The sequence below is a fragment of the Jaculus jaculus genome, chromosome 14, assembly GCF_020740685.1.
Source record: "Jaculus jaculus isolate mJacJac1 chromosome 14, mJacJac1.mat.Y.cur, whole genome shotgun sequence".
NCBI classification, from domain to species: domain Eukaryota; kingdom Metazoa; phylum Chordata; class Mammalia; order Rodentia; family Dipodidae; genus Jaculus; species Jaculus jaculus.
The window spans coordinates 17103596-17111629 of NC_059115.1; positions in this window are offsets into that span (position 1 = coordinate 17103596).

Here is an 8034-nt window from a genome sequence, read left to right on the forward strand (position 1 = left end):
TGCCCTACAATGCAGGCCTCAGGAAAAGCTATTTGTTCCAACAGAGTCTCGCGTTTACCTGCCATTAGCAGAGCCTCCAGACTTGTATATTTTTCGAGGCTAGATATAAGTAAATGTAGAGAAATATAACATTTTGCTCCCTTTACATTTCCCCCTCTGACATGGCACTGAGTTAAATCTTTGACTCATGAGAGATAACATCTAGGGTTTGTTCATTTTGAGATAGGGGGGCGGATTGTGTCCATAATACCATAAGATTAGCAGAACTAATTCTATTTTTTATATATTTACTAAAACTATTAATAATGCAGGTTCCTATGGTAAGGTCTAGGGACCAGCAATATATAAAGGAAGTTTGTCATGGAGACCAGCTAAATATAGACTGAAACAAATTATTATTTTATCTAAAGCCATACATAGGCCTCCTTGTTTTATAAAAAGTAAGTCTAATCCTCTTTTATTTTGTTTCCTTTACTCTCAAAGCCATTGGAGTGGGAGAAGCCAAGTAACTAAAGGTTTAGAGAACCAGGTGGTGGGGTCCTCAGGCTTGTAGCAGTCAAGCAGCTCCTTGTTTGAGTTTTAACATTTTTTTCTTTTTGGTTTTTCGAGGTAGGGTCTCACTCTAGCCCAGGCTGACCTGGAATTCACTATGGAGCCTCAGGGTGGCCTCAAACTCACAGCAATCCTCCTATCTCTGCCTCCAGAGTGCTGGGATTAAAGGCATGCGCCACCACGCCCGGCTAGTTTTAACATTTTGTTTAACAACATTTGATTCACTAACAAAAAAAACATTCTTGTCTCAAGATCATATATATCCCCCCATGTTCAGCAGTAATGAGGTCTAAGGCCAAACAGTTTTGAAGTACCACACCCACAAGAGAGCTCAAGTGTCTCTGGAGAGATTCCAGGCTGTTGGTCACCAGAGGCACCTAGAGACAGCATCACACCGAGGCCCACTAGCATAGGGATGAAAATCTCTCTCTGTTGGCACAGGTGGAGTTTGTAGGCTCCCCTTTATTTTTGTAGAGATACTACCTGTGAAACAATCAAGACTGGGGAACAAAAGGTGGGAAAGGAAATATTTATGTATGGGGTGGTTACTCTTTTTGCACCAAAGGAGAGTGGGTGTCTTGACACAACTGGCCCTGTTTATGGAAATATTGAGCAGATATTCAGCTCTGGTCAGCTTATATCTGGATAGGCAGAGAGACATATCTTGACTGGCAACAAAGAGCAGGTGGCCTGTCCTTTGCAGAGCCAGATTTGTGGCATACACATGAAAAAACAGTTCTTTGAACTGGTCAAGAGATAAGAAAAACTTTTCTGTCCTTTTTACCTTCAGGAGTCCAGTTACCCTAACTCTACCCCCTTTATTTCTCCCTTTCATGAGAAGACACTCTAACTGCTGTTAGGGGACAAAGGATGAAGACGTAGGATTGTTTACTCTTTACTGCTGACTGGGATATGAAGTTGTGGCAGTTAGAGAGTCTCTTCCAGAGAGGGAAACTGTTCTAATGGATCCTGGAGTGCAGAAAGATAGTCTTGGAAAAGAACATTAGGGAGAAAGAGTAAAAGTAAGACCCAGTGTGGTGGTGCACACCTTTAATCCCAGCACTTGGGAGGCAGAGGTAGGGGATCACCATGAGGTCAAGGCCACCCTGAGACTACATAGTGAATTCCAGGTCAGTCTGGACTAGAATGAAACCCTACCTCAAAAAACCAAAAAGAAAAAAAAAAAAAAAAAGTAAGGAGTTAATGAAAAGTGAGCACACAGCAAACTGGTTCTTCTTGTGGTTGAGGGAACCCAGGTAAACAGACTTGGATTGTCTCAGGACCATCTGAGCATGAGTATTCTGAGATTTTCTTCCAGAACTGTTTATCAATTGGCACAGTATTCGACATGGCCTGAATCTTTTTCTATGTGGCTTGTAAAACAGATGAGAGATGTTAGTAAAGTTATCAGAAACATATATACAACATTTAACTTCGATAATAGAGTCACTGGGTGCTACTAAAGACTGTACAAATATATATATTTTTGGTCTCAGAACTTACTTATATATTTTTAGATTTGAAAATACCCTTTTGACATTTATAGTTATTTTTCTTTATTATAGAATTAAAACTATGGGGAAAAGGTGTCTTAAGGTCTTGTTTGTTTCCCTTCTTGGAAAGCTCTTGTTGTATTACTTAATAGGCCATTCATATAGTTAAGGTTTTTTGGTTTTTTTTGTTTGTTTGTTTTTTTTCCCGAGGTAGGGTCTCACTGTAGCTCAGGCTGGCCTGGAATTCACTCTGTAGTCTCAGGGTGGCCTCAAACTCACTGTGATCCTCCTACCTCTGCCTCTCAAGTGTTGGGATTAAAGGCGTGTGCTACCACACCTGTTTCTAGTTAAGGTATTTTTAATCTTTGGCTATACATTTATCTCTGAGTGTTTAAGACCATGCAGATAGCCAAAGTTTAATTAAGGATTAACTTTGGAGGTCACTAATTACTCTCTAAAGAGTCTTTAGGGACCCAGGTGTAGCCCTGTAGCTTACTTGTATTTTCTGTCTGTTAGGATGAGTCAGGGCTGTGCTGGCCAAGTAGTTTTATCTTCTTTGGGAAGTCAGAAGAACTGATTGCTCCTCAAATGTGACATTCCTGTTTCAGACTGTACACCAATTTTGTTTGGGTCTCTGTATCCTCCCTGCTCAGGAAGACAGGTGACTTACCAGGGAGCCAGTGTAGAAGTGCCCCATAATCTCCAGTGGCCTCATAACCTGGCCACTGGAGGCCAAATATTGGCCCTTTTTGCTCCAATGATTCCAATTGGCTTTGGCTTCTACATAGGTGATTAACACACTTAGAAAGCAAGTTACACCAGCCTGGATGTATGTACATATACAGTACATTTGATTACTGAAATAGATTTAAAGAATGGCACAAGAGTATCTTAAAATCATTTTGTTGGGCTGAGAGATGGCTTAGCAGTTAAGCACTTGCCTGTGAAGCCTAAAGACCTCTATTCGAGGCTTGATTCTCCAGGACCCACATTAGCTAGATGCATAAGAGGGCACACACACCTGGGGTTTGTTTGTAGTGGCTGGAGGCCCTGGTGTGCCCATTCTTTCTCCCTCTCTCTCTCTCTCTTTCTCTCTCTCTCTCTCTCTCTCTCTCTCTCTCTCTCTCTCTCTCTCTCTCTCTGCCTCTTTCTCTCTCTGTCACTTTCAAATAAATAAAAACAAAAAAAAATTTAATCACTTTGTCTAACCTTTTAAAATTTTGTTGTACTGTGGCAAAATAAGTCATATCTGAGGCATAGGAAGTAGGCAAATCTTACACTTTAAATATCTAACAGTTATAAATGCAGGCAGAACCAGTTACCAGTCTTGAAAACAGTACCAATTAATTTAACCTAGAAATTGTCATAAAAGTACAAGACAGTATAAAGTCTTAGGAACTGTGTTTCCAAACATCTTTGATTACTTCAGTTAACCCAGACAAAATTGGAATCAGAAGCAGGGCTTGAAATATTTTTTCTCAGATGAGGACCATTGTTTGAGCATGAGGCTGTACCCTAAAGTAGGGAATATGTCTTAAGAGTTAATTTTGTTATAAGCACTGGACTTAAGATGCAAAAAATGAAACAGTTACTTTATATACAATAAAGCAGAATCTGGCCCCTTTTGAGCCAAAATACCTAGCTAAACTCTAATACAACCATCAACAAACCTGTTTTGAAAGAAAAAAACACCATTTGACAACCAATGATTTTAGCTTAATCTTGATAGCCACTGATTTTATGTGCCATAGAAATTTCTATTAACATAAAACAATTTTATGTTTTACCTATGATGTAAATTTGATAAGGCTTAAACAAACTATCCCAAAATATTTTAGCCTGAGAATTAGCTTTCTGTTCCTTCTAAAAGGAAATTAATTTTAGGCAAAATATGGTCTTTTTAGATCTCTGATATTTTTTCTACATACACACATCTTTATCCACATACTTTAACATTCTGATCTAAGTTCCACTCAAAAAGCATTTTTAATAAGAATTGTATGTCCAACATTGAAATATACCTTCCAAGTTCCTTTAATCATTCATTTCAACCCACAATTAACCATCTTGCTTATAGGCTATAAAGAAAAACTATACCAAATTGATTAATCTTATTACCTACTGGCAAAGCAGCAAGTAGACTGGCTTCAAAGAGTTAACCAACTTATTAATGGAAATTTGTAGAGAAAAAGACTTCCTTAGTATTTAGATTATCAAAATATCTCTACCTGATAACCAGACTTGCTTTATAAAACCAGTATATATACCTTCAGATTTTATATATTTATTTAAGGCAGCTCCTATTAATTAACTTCATACATTTTTAAGAATACAAGGCAAAACATGGTAACCATTTTGGGGATATTCTTTGTTTTAATTTTTTTGTTTTTATTTTTATTTATTTATTTGAGAGCAACAGACAGAGAGAGAAAGAGGCAGATAGAGAGAGAGAGAGAGAGAGAAAGAGAGAGAGAGAGAGAGAGAGGGAGAATGGGTGCGCCAGGGCCTCCAGCCACTGCAAACAAACTGCAGATGCTTGCGCCCCCTTGTGCATCTGGCTAACGTGGGTCCTGAGGAATCGAGCCTCAAACTGGGGTCCTTAGGCTTCACAGGTAAGTGCTTAACCACTAAGCCATCTCTCCAGCCCAATTTTGGGGATATTCTTTATCAATACCTATAACACATTTGGAAATGCTTTTGTTGGGAGTAACTAAGGCTAATTTTTGTTCCTATTTTTCCTGTATCAGTTTCAGAGTTTTAGGTCTGATATTAAGTTCTTTGATCCATTTGGACTCAATTCTCGTGCATGGAGAGAGGGTAGGATCTATTTTCATCCTTCTACTACGGATACATATCCAGTTTTCCCAGCACCATTTGCTGAAGAGGCTGTCTTTTCTCCAATGAGTATTTTTGTCGAAGATCAGGTGACTGTAGCTACCTGAACTTACATCTGGGTCCTCTTTTCTGTTCCACTGATCTACATGTCTGTTTTTGTGCCAGTACCATGCTATTTTGTTACTATGGCTCTGTAGTATAGGTTAAAATCAGGTATGATGATACCACCAGCCTCATTTTTGTTGGTCAAAATTGTTTTAGCTATTCGAGGCTTTTTAGTACTTCCAAATGAAGTTTTGGATTGTTTTTTTCTCTATTTCTGTGAAGAATGTAATTGGAATTTTAATGGGGGTTGCATTAAATGTGTAGATTGTTTTCAGTAAGATTGCCATTTTCACAATATTGATTCTTCCAATCCAAGAACAATGGATGTCTTTCAATTTCCTAGTGTCATCTGCAATTTCTGTCTTGAGTGTTTTAAAGTTTCATTGTAGTGATCCTTTACTTCCTTGGTTAGGTTTATTCCAAGGTACTTTATTTTTTTGATGCAATTGTGAATAGGAGTGATTCTCTGATTTCATCCTCTGTGTATTTGTTGTTAGTATATGGGAGGGCTACTGATTTCTGTGTGTTTATTTTGTATCCTGCTACACGGACATAGGTGTGTATTAGCTCTAACAGTTTGCTAGTAGAGTATTTAGGGTCCTTTACATATAGAATCATGTTATCTGTGAATAATGATAACTTTATCTCTTCCTTTTCAATTTGTAGCCCTTTTATGTGTGTCTCTTGCCTTATTGCTATGGTTAAGACTTCCAGTACTATATTAAATAAAAGTTGGGACAGTGGAGCTGGGCATGGTGGCACACACATTTAATCCCAGCACTTGGGAGGCAGAGGTAGGAGGATCGCTGTGAGTTCAAGGCCACCCGGAGATGACAGAGTGAATTCCTGGCCAGCCTGGACTACTGTGAGACCCTACCTCAAAAAACCAAAAAAAACCATGTTGGTCTTGGCAAAGACTTTCTGAATACAACCCCAATTGCTCAGGCAATAAAACCACAGATTAATCATTGGGACCTCATGAAATTACAAAGGTTTTGCTCTACAAAGGACACAGTGAAAAAAGCAAAGAGGCAACCTACAGAATGGGAAAAAATCTTCGCCAGATATATATCTGATAGAGGATTAATATCTAGGATATACAAAGAACTCAAAAAGTTAAATAATAAGGAATCAAACAAGCCAATCAAAAATGGGCTATGGAGCTAAATAGAGCATTCTCAAAGGAAGAAATACAAATGGCATATAAGCATCTAAAAACATGTTCCACGTCACTAGGCATCAGGGAAATGCAGATTAAAACTACATTGAGATACCATCTCACTCCTGTCAGATTGGCCACCATCATGAAAACAAATGATCATAAATGTTGGTGGGGATGTGGAAAAAGAGGAACCTTTCTACACTGCTGGTGGGAATGCAATCTGATCCAGCCTTTGTGGAAATCAGTGTGGAGGTTCCTAAAACAGCTAAAGATTGATCTACCATATGACCCAGCTATAGCACTCCTAGGCATATATCCAAAGGACTCATCTCATTTCCTTAGAAATACATGCTCAACCATGTTTATTGCTGCTCAATTTATAATATCTGGGAAATGGAACCAGCCTAGATGTCCCTCAACTGATGAGTGGATAATGAAGATGTGGCACATTTATACAATGGAGTTCTACTCAGCGGTAAAGAAAAATGAAGTTATGAAATTTGCAGAAAAATGATGGACCTGGAAAGGATTATACTAAGTGAGGTAACCCAGGCCCAGAAAGCCAAGCACCACATGTTCTCTCTCATATGTGGATACTAGCTACAGATGATTGGGCTTCTGCATGAGAATGAAAATACTTAGTAGCAGAGGCCAGTAAGTTAAAAAGGAGACATAAAGGGAAGAGAAAGGAAGGGAGGAGGGTACTTAATAGGTTGATATTGTATATATGTAAGTACAATGATTGTGATGGGGAGGTAGTATGATGGAGAATGGAATTTCAAAGGGGAAAGTGTGGGGGGTGGGGAGGGAGGGAATTACCATGGGATTTTTTTTTACAATCATGGAAAATGCTAATAAAAATTAAAAAAATAAAACAAACACAGAAAAGATTTAAAAAAAAAGGTTGGGACAACGGACACTCTTGTCTTCTTCCCGATTTTAGTGAAAAAGCTTCAAGTTTTTCTCCATTCAGTATTATGTTGGCTTTAGGCTTGTCATACATAGCCTTTATTATGTTGAGATATGTTCCTTCTATTCCCATTCTCTGGAGGACTTTTATCATGAAGGGATGTTGGATTTTGTTAAATGCTTTCCTGCATCTAATGAGATGATCATGTGATATCTGTCCTTCAGTCCATTTATATACTGTATTACATTTATCAATTTGTGTATGTTGAACCATCCCTGCATCTCTGGGATAAAGCCTACTTGGTGAGGATGAATGATCCTTCTGATATATTCTTGTATTCTATTTGCCAATATTTTGTTGAGAAATTTTGCATGTATGTTTATGAGGGAGATTGGTCTGTAATTTTCTTTTTTTGTTCTATCTTTGCCTGGTTTTTGTATCAGGGTGATGCTGGCTACATAGAAGGATTTTGGTAGGATTCCTTCTTTTTCTATTTTATGGAATTGTTTAAGAAGGATTGGTTTTAGCTCTTCCATGAAGGTCTGGTAAAATTCACCACTGAATCCATCTGAGCCTGGCCTTTTTTAATTGGGAGATGTTTTTTTTCTCCCCTTTCTACTTTATTGATCTGGGCACATGCACATATGCCAAGAAGCAATAGAATCTTGCAGTATTTCCACAATGATAATTAATTTTTTCACCATGAGTGAAACTAGCTCACATAGCTTCCGCTAATAACACAAAAGGGGCGGTTCCTACAATCACAGAAGTCCTGTGCTCTCTCACACTGTGATTGTCAACGTGGTTCTCTCCACGGTGGTGCTGGCCCACCCTTCTGGGTGGGGAGAAGACATTCTTGCAGAGACAACACTGTGGTGGATCCACGTCTGCAGCATAGTTTGAGCCCATATGCACAATGGATTTTCAGTGAGTCACCTATTCCACTTCATAGTCCAATCAAATGACATCCAAGAGCA